Raw genomic sequence first — 9100 nt, forward strand, 5'->3', positions numbered from 1 at the left:
TGGGCGTCAATGTTGGGGACTTGTTCTCAAATGCTATGAATTAAGAACAAGGCAACATAAAATGTTAAATATCAATGCCCTTCGTCCGCCGAAACATTATCTCCACAAGGATTTAATGAACTTCAGGCGAAGGTCACAGGCATAGTATTACGAAGGTTTCACCTTCGTGATTAAACTTATAAAAATAATATAAAGTGAAGTAAAACATGAAACATTAAAGGTAAATATATTGAAAACAAATGACATCATTCACATATCTTATTATATGAATTTAAGATCTTTGAATACAATGTTTAAGAACATTTATACCTTTGCCTTGACAAACAATAATTCCCGAGTGATGCGTTAGCAATTACAGGAATGCGTGAACAGTAAAGGAATACTGTTCACTATTTATAGGCACAGGACACAACTCATGAGGAATTACAATTATGCCCCTCATAAAAGTTTACAACAATGACTCAGACCCTTACGGGTTAAAAGGTCATTCTATCTTTAAGTCGGTTCGACCCTTCAGCTTCGGATATGTTGTAGTTCCGAAGCTTTGTAAACGGTGTCTTCGTCATCATGTTCAAGCAGCTTCAGCCAAAGATGTTTCTTTCCGCAGGACCTTCGGCGACGAAGCATGGTCCCAACAATCAACATTAGTAAATAAACAGTTGTAGCCCATTTTGCATAATTGAGACATAAAAAGCAAGTTGTAACCTAGAGATTCTACAAGAAATACATTAGAAATGGAATGGCCAAGTGATATAGCAATTTGAACCAATCCTTTGATCAAACCTTGATTCCCATCCCCGAATGTGATTGCTCTTTGGGGATCATCATTTTTCTCATATGAGGAGAACATCCTTTTCTCCCCTGTCACGTGGTTTGTACACCCGCTATCGATAACCCAACTTGTTCCACCAGATGCCTAAACCTACAACACAAATTTAGGCCTTGTTCTTAGGTACCCAAACGGTCTTAGGTCCTTCCACATTAGAAACAAGCACCTTGGGTACCCAAACACAAGTCTTTGGACTCTTGTGCTTGCCCCCAACATATTTGGCAACTACTTTGCCTAATTTGTTCGTAAGAACAAATGATGCATCAAAGGTCTTAAATGTAATGCTATGTTCATTTGAAGCATCAACAATCTTTTTCTTAGGCATCTTAACATGAGTTGTATGCTTAGAGCTAGAAGCTTCATTTCTGTAAATATAAGCATGATAAGCAACATGATGATATTTCTTAGCATGAATTCTTCTAACCTTATGCTCAGGATAGTTCTCATGATATAAAATGTAACCTTCTCTATCTTGCACCATGGGTGCCTTGCCCTTAACAAAGTTGAAAATCTTATTTCTATGGGCATTAAGTTTGATGTTGTTTTGGTTCCCATGTTGGAAGCCAATCCCATCCTTAATGCCAGGGCATCTCCCATTGTAAAGCATACTACGAGAAAATTTAAAATTTTCATTTTCAAGCTCATGCTCGGCAATTTTGGCATTCAACTTAGCTATGTGATCATTTTGTTCTTTAATCATAGCAAGGTGATCATTCGTAGCATTAACATCAACATCTCTACATCTAGTGCAAATAGTGACATGCTTAATGGTAGATGTAGGGACATGGCAAGCATTCAATTCCTCAATCTTGGCATTTAAACTAGCATTTTTAGTTTTTAGACAAGAAAATGAATCATTGCTTGTTTTTAGCTCTTCGGTCAAGTTTTTGCATTTTCAACTTCAAGAGCAAAAGCATTTTTTAGCTTAACATTTTTTGTTCTCCTTAACGAGTAGATCTTCTCGACATTCCAAAATGTCATCCTTCTCGTTAATGGATTTTATTAGTTCATTGATTTTTCTCCTTTTGTTCTATGGCAAGATTTGCAAAAAGGGAAGACAAATCATCATTTTTTCAGTAGAGCTACCCTCATCATCGGAAGTAGTATATTTGGGGGTGTCTTTAGAATATACCTTCTTATTTTTGCTCTCCTTGGCCATGAGACACTTGTGGCCGATGTTGGGGAAGAGAATACCTTTGTTGATGGCGATGTTAGCGGTGTCCTCGTCAGAGGAGGAGTCGGTGGAGCTTTCGTCGTGAGTCCCACTCCCTTCCCATGTGCGCCTCACCACTTTTCTTCTTGTTGTAATACTTTTTCTTTTCCATCTTCTTCTTCCTTTTCTTGTCATCGTACCTATCATTTTCATTTGCATATGGACATTTAGCAATATAATGACCAGACTTACCACACCAGTAGCAAACCCTCTTTGAGCGGTGTTTGTATTTCTTTCCCTTCCTTTGTTTGAGGATTTGCTGGAAGCTCTTAATGATAAAAGCCATCTCCTCATTGTCAAACTTGGAGGCATCAATTCAGAGCCTTGCGGTTGGCATGGGCTCCTCCTTCTTTTCTTCTGTTGCCTTGAATGCAACGGGTTGCACTTTGGGTGTGGAAGTGGCACCTTGCTCCAAGTTGACAATGTGTTTGGAGTCTTTGACCATAAGTTCAAAGCTCACAAACTTGACAATCACCTCCTCGAGAGACATTTTCTTATACTTAGGATTCTCACGAATTAATTGCACTTGAGTGGGATTACGAAAAACAAGAGATCTTAGAATAACCTTGACTATTTCATGGTCATCCCACTTGGTGTTCCCGAGGTTGCGGACTTGGTTCGCCATTATCTTGAGTCGATTGTATATGGCTTGTGGCTCTTCTCCTTTGTTGAGGAAAAATCGATCGAGTTCTCCCTCAGTTGTTTCCCGCTCTGTGGTCTTGGTCACTTCGTCCCCTTCGTGCGCCGTCTTGAGGACGTCCCAAATTTTCTTGGCATTTTTCAACCCTTGCATTTTGTTGTACTCCTCTCTACATAAGGAAGCAAGGAGTATGGAGGTGGCTTGGCAGTTGAAGTGTCTCACTTGGACGGCCTTATCGGATTCGTAGTCATCATCGCCCACTTGTGGTGCCTGTGCTACAAACTCAATAATATCCCAAATGCTTTCGTGGAGTGAGGTTAGATGGTACCTCATTTTTCACTCCACTAGAATAATCTTTACCATCAAAGTATGTTGGTTTGCCTAAGGGAACGGAAAGTAAAGGAGCACATTTAGGAATGCGAGGATAGCAAAGAGGGATCTTACTATACTTATTACGCTCTTGGAGCTTTGAAGATGTTGACTCGGCGTCGATGGTTGAGGGCGTGGATGAGTCGGTCTCATAGTAGACCACCTTCTTAATCTTCTTTTTCTTCTTGTCGCCCTTCTTGTGTGATTTGATGGAGCCAACAGATTCTTCCTTGTCCTCCTTGTGCTTGTCGTCGGCCTCCTTTGATGGAGTCTTGCCTTCATTCTTCTTCCCCGAAGATCCGAGCTTTTCCCCGGTGATCAACTCCTTTATGGCGTGTTCTCCCGACATCACTTCGAGTTGTTAGACTCTAATGAAATACTGGGTTCTGATACCAATTGAAAGTCTCCTAGAGGGGGTGAATAGGAGAAAACCTGAAATTTATAAACTTTGAACATGAAATTCACCCAGGGTTACGATTAGAAATAAGTAATAACAAAATCGGAGTGCGGAAAAGAGTTCTTCTTGCTATGAGTTGCTGAATCAATGCAGATGACTTTGGGAGCTAACTCAAATGATTGTAAGCAAGAGAACTGAGAGCACCTAGAGGGGGTGAATAGGTGATCATGCAATATTCAACACTAATAGTACAAATTTGGTTTATAAAATGTTAGTTAGATTAAACCAAGTTGCTAAAGATCGAGCTCTTGAGAAGAAATCAATCACAGAGAAAAGCAACACAAGCAACACGGTGTTTTATCCCGTGGTTCGGCCAAGTAACACTTGCCTACTTCCACGTTGTGGCGTCCCAATGGACGAGGGTTGCACTCAACCCCTTTCAAGTGATCCATGATCAACTTGAATACCACGGTCTTTTTCTTTAGAGTTCTTTTCCCGTTTGCGAGGAATCTCCACAAGTTCGAGCCTCTTGCCCTTACAATGTTGATCACAAGAGAAGCACAAGAGTAAGGGAGGGAAAGCAACACACACAAGACTCAATTCGCAGCAAACACACGCACACAAGCCAAGACGTGAGCACAAAACACGGCGCGGGGAGTTTACAACTCAAACGGTGCTCAAATCTCTAACACGATGAACCGATTGCGTGATTGCGGAGTCTAGGCGTCTTAGGATGTTTAGTGAATGCTTGGTGTAGTGCTCCATGCGCCCAGGGGTCCCTTTTATAGCCCCAAGGAAGCTAGGAGTCGTTGAAGTTCCAATTGGAAGGCAATTCTTGCCTTCTGTTGGGTGGCGCACCAGACAGACCGGTGCACCACCAGACATGAACAGTAGCAGTCCGGTGCCCGATCTCCTTCCTTATCAGGCACAGCCGACCGTTGGGCCTCCGGTCCCGTTGGCGCACCGGACACTTTCGGTGCACACCGGACAGTCTGGTATGACCAACCGACCGTTGGCGCAGGCCACGCGTCGCCCGCTAATTGGGCTGCCGACCGTTGGCCACGGGCGTCGTTGGCTCACCGGACAGTCCGGTGATTTTTAGCTGCGACGCCTTTACTTTTTCCCGAGAGCGACGAGTTCGTCGCCAGGCCAGCCTGGGCACCGGACACTGTCCGGTGCACCACAGGCTGGTGCTGGTTTGGCTGAACTCAGCCAATTTTTCTCCAATTCAATTTCTTTTGACTTGGCAAGATTCCTGGCACTTAGATAAATACATTAGTACCCAAAAACAATTTACTAAGGCCGGATACATACCTTGTTCTTTGATTTGCATCTTAGCACTTATGAACCAACGTATTTTGTGTTGGGCATCTAATCACCAAAACATTTATAGAAATGGCCCAAGGACACATTTCCCTTTCAATCTCCCCCTTTTTGGTGATTTATGCCAACACATTAAAAAGCAACTAAAGAGTGTAAATTGAAGACCAAATTTTCTTCACTTAGGATTTGACATATTTGGATCACTTTTTGCCACCACTTGGTTTGTTTTTACAAATCAAATTCTTTTTCCTATCTCTAAGTCAAACACACTTGTTCGGGCAAATAGAAAGATGTTTCAAGAGTAATTTTGATCAAGTGGCAAAAACTCCCCCTTTTCCCAGAATCAAAATTCTCCCCATAAGAGACCAAATTTTGCAATAAGAGTATTTTGGACAAAATACAAATTCTAACTCCACTAATTTCAAAGTTCACAGTGGTTGGCTGATCCATTTGCTTTGGCCTTAATTTTCTCCCCCTTTGGCATTAAGCACCAAAATGGGATAACTTTTGGCCCTTTAACCCCATTGCCTCACCAAAATGTCAAATTGAAGCAAAAAGGCAATGAGAAAACAAAAAGAAACTTAGGACAAGATACATTTTATCGGAATGTAGTGGAAGCTCTTTCCTTGTCCAAGTTCACTTTCCATTTCAATGTTCCTTCGAGACTACTTCAAGTGTACTCAAACAAACAGGTTAGTCTCAAAGGAGTCAAGTTGTAGCACATCTCCCCCTGAAAGTTGCCTAGAGGGGGGTGAATATGCGAAACCTGAAATTTATAACTTAAACACACACTACAAGTCGAGGGTTAGCGTTAGAATTAAATTCAAGTCCGAAAGAGAGGGAAAACAAATCAACCAAGAATCAAGGCGAGCGAACACGGTGATTTGTTTTACCGAGGTTCGGTTCCAAAGAACCTAGTCCCCGTTGAGGAGATCACAAAGATCGAGTCTATTTCAACCCTTTCCCTCTCTCAAACGGTCACCTAGACCGAGTGAGCCTTCTCCTTAATCAATCAGGTCACTAAGACCCCGCAAGGACCACCACACACTTGGTGTCTCTTGCTTTGATTACAAGTCACTTGAGAACAAGAATGAGAAAGAAGAAAGGCAATCCAAGAAACAAGAGCGCAAAAGAACACGAACACTCTCTCTCACAAGTCATAAATGTTTGAGTTAAATTCTAGGCTTGGAGAGGGTTTGATCTTTGGAAATGTGTCTTGGAGTGAATGCACTAGCTCTTGTATTGAATGTGATCTCTGAAAAACTTGGATGCCAAAGGTTGTGGTGGTTGGGGGTATTTATAGCCCTCAACCACTTTGGTAGCCGTTGGGGAGGCTGCTGTCGATGGGCGCACCAGACAGTACGGTGCGCCACCGGACAGGCACTGTTCCTTGTCCGGTGCGCTTTCATGTCACCCAACCGTTAGGGTTCGGAGCTGGTCGACCGTTGGAAGCTTTCTCCTCTTGCGGCACCGGACAGTCCGGTGCCCTCTGACTTCGCTGCCCTGACTTCTGCCGCGGCACAGTAGCCCACTGTAGCACTTTGCAGAGTCGACCGTTAGCGCTGGATAGCTGTTGCTCCACTGGCACACCGGACAGTCCGGTGAATTATAGCGGAGTGCTCCCTGGAATTCCCAAGAGTGGCTGGTTTGGACTTGTACGGCCTGGGGCACCGGACACTGTCCGGTGGCACACCGGACAGTTTGGTGCGCCAATTCTTAGCACACTCAAGTTCTTTGCTCCGTTTCAAATTGAGTCCCTAACTTGAATCTTTTATTGGTTTGTCTTGAACCTTATGCACCTATAATACATAAGTTCTAGAACAAACTAGTTAGTCCATGTGTTTGTGTTCACTATCAACCACCAAAATTAATTACAGGAAAATGTTAACCCTAATTCCCTTTCAATCTCTCCCTTTTTGGTGATTGATGCCAACACAAACCAAAGCAAATATAAAGTGCAGAAATGTAACTAGTTTGCATTTAGAATGTGCATAGGTTACTTCGAGTTAAACCAATTGAAAATATCACAGAGTATGAATGGATTGCTTTTTCTTTAATTTAACATTTTGGACCACTTTTGCACCACATGTTTGTTTTTGCAAATTCTTTTGGAAAATCTTTTCAAAGTCTTTTTGCAAATAGTCAAAGGTATATGAATAAGATTGCAAGAAGCATTTTCAAGATTTAAAATTTCTCCCCTGTTTCAAATGCTTTTCCTTTGACTAAATATAAACTCCCCCTGAATGAAATTCTCCTCTTAGCTTTCAAGAGGGTTTTTGAAATGGATACCAATTTGAAAATTGACTTTTAAAGATACCTGTTAGGGACTTGTCCTTAAATGCTATGAATTAAGAACAAGGCAACACAAAAATTGTTAAACGTTAAAGTCCTTCGTCCTTCGAAGCATTATTTCCCTTGGGATATAATGAGTTTCGGACGAAGGTTATGAAGGACATACCTTCATCAGCACAACAAATAATTAAGAAGGATTCATATAAAGTATAAGAAATAACATAAACACTTAAATATTATTATTAACTCATTTCTATTTTATTATTGTGGAAGAATAGAAATGATAACAAATTACAAATATACCTTCGGCTTGAAAGAAGGTAAAAGTACAAGCGTGACGCAAAAGCAAATGCCAAGTCAGCGTGCAGTACGGGAGCACTGTTCATCTATTTATAGGCACGGGACGCAGCCCATGTAAAATTACACCCATGCCCTTTACATTTGCTAATAACTCTATAGTAATCCATCGAGGTCTAAATAGCCTTTTCCCTTTTAAGTCGGTTTCTTTTTCTGCTATCACGCCGAAGCTCCCCTGCGCATAGCTTCAGCTCTGCGCCATCCTTCGTATTCTTTGTGCTTCTTCACACTGTGGTTTTGACCTAAGTCCGAAGGTACCTGTTCATGTATTATACTCCAGAAACATTGTTAAATCATGTTTTTGAGGACCTTCGGAAGCCGAAGGCCCCCAACAGTAGCCCCTCGCAATATTAATTTGTTAGAATGATAAATTCATATTGCGATATGGACGAAGGCCCTAAGCCGAAGGTCCGAAAAAACACCTTCCCTTTGCTAGAATAGCAACAGTCAATGACAAGCGGGGCCCTCCTACTTGCAACGCACTAGGCGTATAAATAAGAGCACACCACGAGCTCATTTGGCACGCTTTTTGCCATCTGCTCTGCCCGCTCAATTTTTAGCTCTTGCCTACAAACGCTTTGCCTGGCTTTTTAGATTTTTAGCTTCGGCCCTAAGAGCACATTTTCAGCATTTTCGAAGAGATGTCTCAAGATAAGAAAGTTGTTGTTGAAACGAAGCTGAGCCTTTCTGAGGAGAAGAATCTTGGCTTTCTTGAATCAATAGCGAAGACAAATACAGAGAAGATTACTAGAGAGATTTTAGAAGGCTTATCTGAAGCCACCGGTGATAGTGACAGTTATGATGTGGAAAGTGGTGGCGAAGACTCCGAAGATCGACCTTGGCGACCAAGTCATGCAGTTTTCGGTAAATCAGCTATTAAACAGAGTCATCTCGATAATATGAGGGGAAGATATTTTCGAGATATGTCTCTGGTGAGGGCTGACAATGGAGAGAAGACTGCTCCTACTCCCGAAGAGAATGAAGTCGTGATCTTCCGAAGCTTTTTCTAAGCTGGGCTTCGGCTCCCCTTAAGCGAATTTGTGGTTGAAGTTTTAAAGATATTCCAGATTTTTCTTCACCAAATTACTCCCAAAGCAATCATAAGAATGGGAATCTTCGTCTGGGCCGTGAGGAGCCAGGGCTTGGAGCCAAATGCAAAAAGTTTCTGCAGGATGCACGAACTGTTATATGAGACGAAACCCTGGGGCAAAGAGCAGTATCATAACAATTTTGGCTGCTATAGCTTCGTCGCTCGTTCTGGCTCAAGCTGCCCCGTGCCAACCTTTCGGAAGAGATGGCCTAGGGACTGGATGAAGGAATGGTTCTACGTGAAAAACGATTTAAAGGCATGAGAAGACATTAAAGATATTATCATGCGTCCTATCTGGCAGCGCTTCGGCCTTCGGATACCGAAGGTAGAGATTGATGAGACAGCCGAAAGATGCCGAAGGGCCTTCGGCATGGTTTGCTCTTTTATTGGGACAAGGGACCTGATCCAGGAGCACATAGCCTTCAGAATATGGCCACTTTTAGAGAAGTGGGAAGTGTCGAAGGAGACTATCACTAAAACTGGCGAAGGAGTGATGGTTCGACTGAAATACAGCTTCAAATATGGAGATAAATTTGATGAGCCAAATGATGACTGGCTGAAATGTATCGAAGCTACAAGTGATGAATTGC

Source organism: Zea mays, chromosome 9 (genome assembly GCF_902167145.1).
Source record: "Zea mays cultivar B73 chromosome 9, Zm-B73-REFERENCE-NAM-5.0, whole genome shotgun sequence".
Taxonomy (NCBI): domain Eukaryota; kingdom Viridiplantae; phylum Streptophyta; class Magnoliopsida; order Poales; family Poaceae; genus Zea; species Zea mays.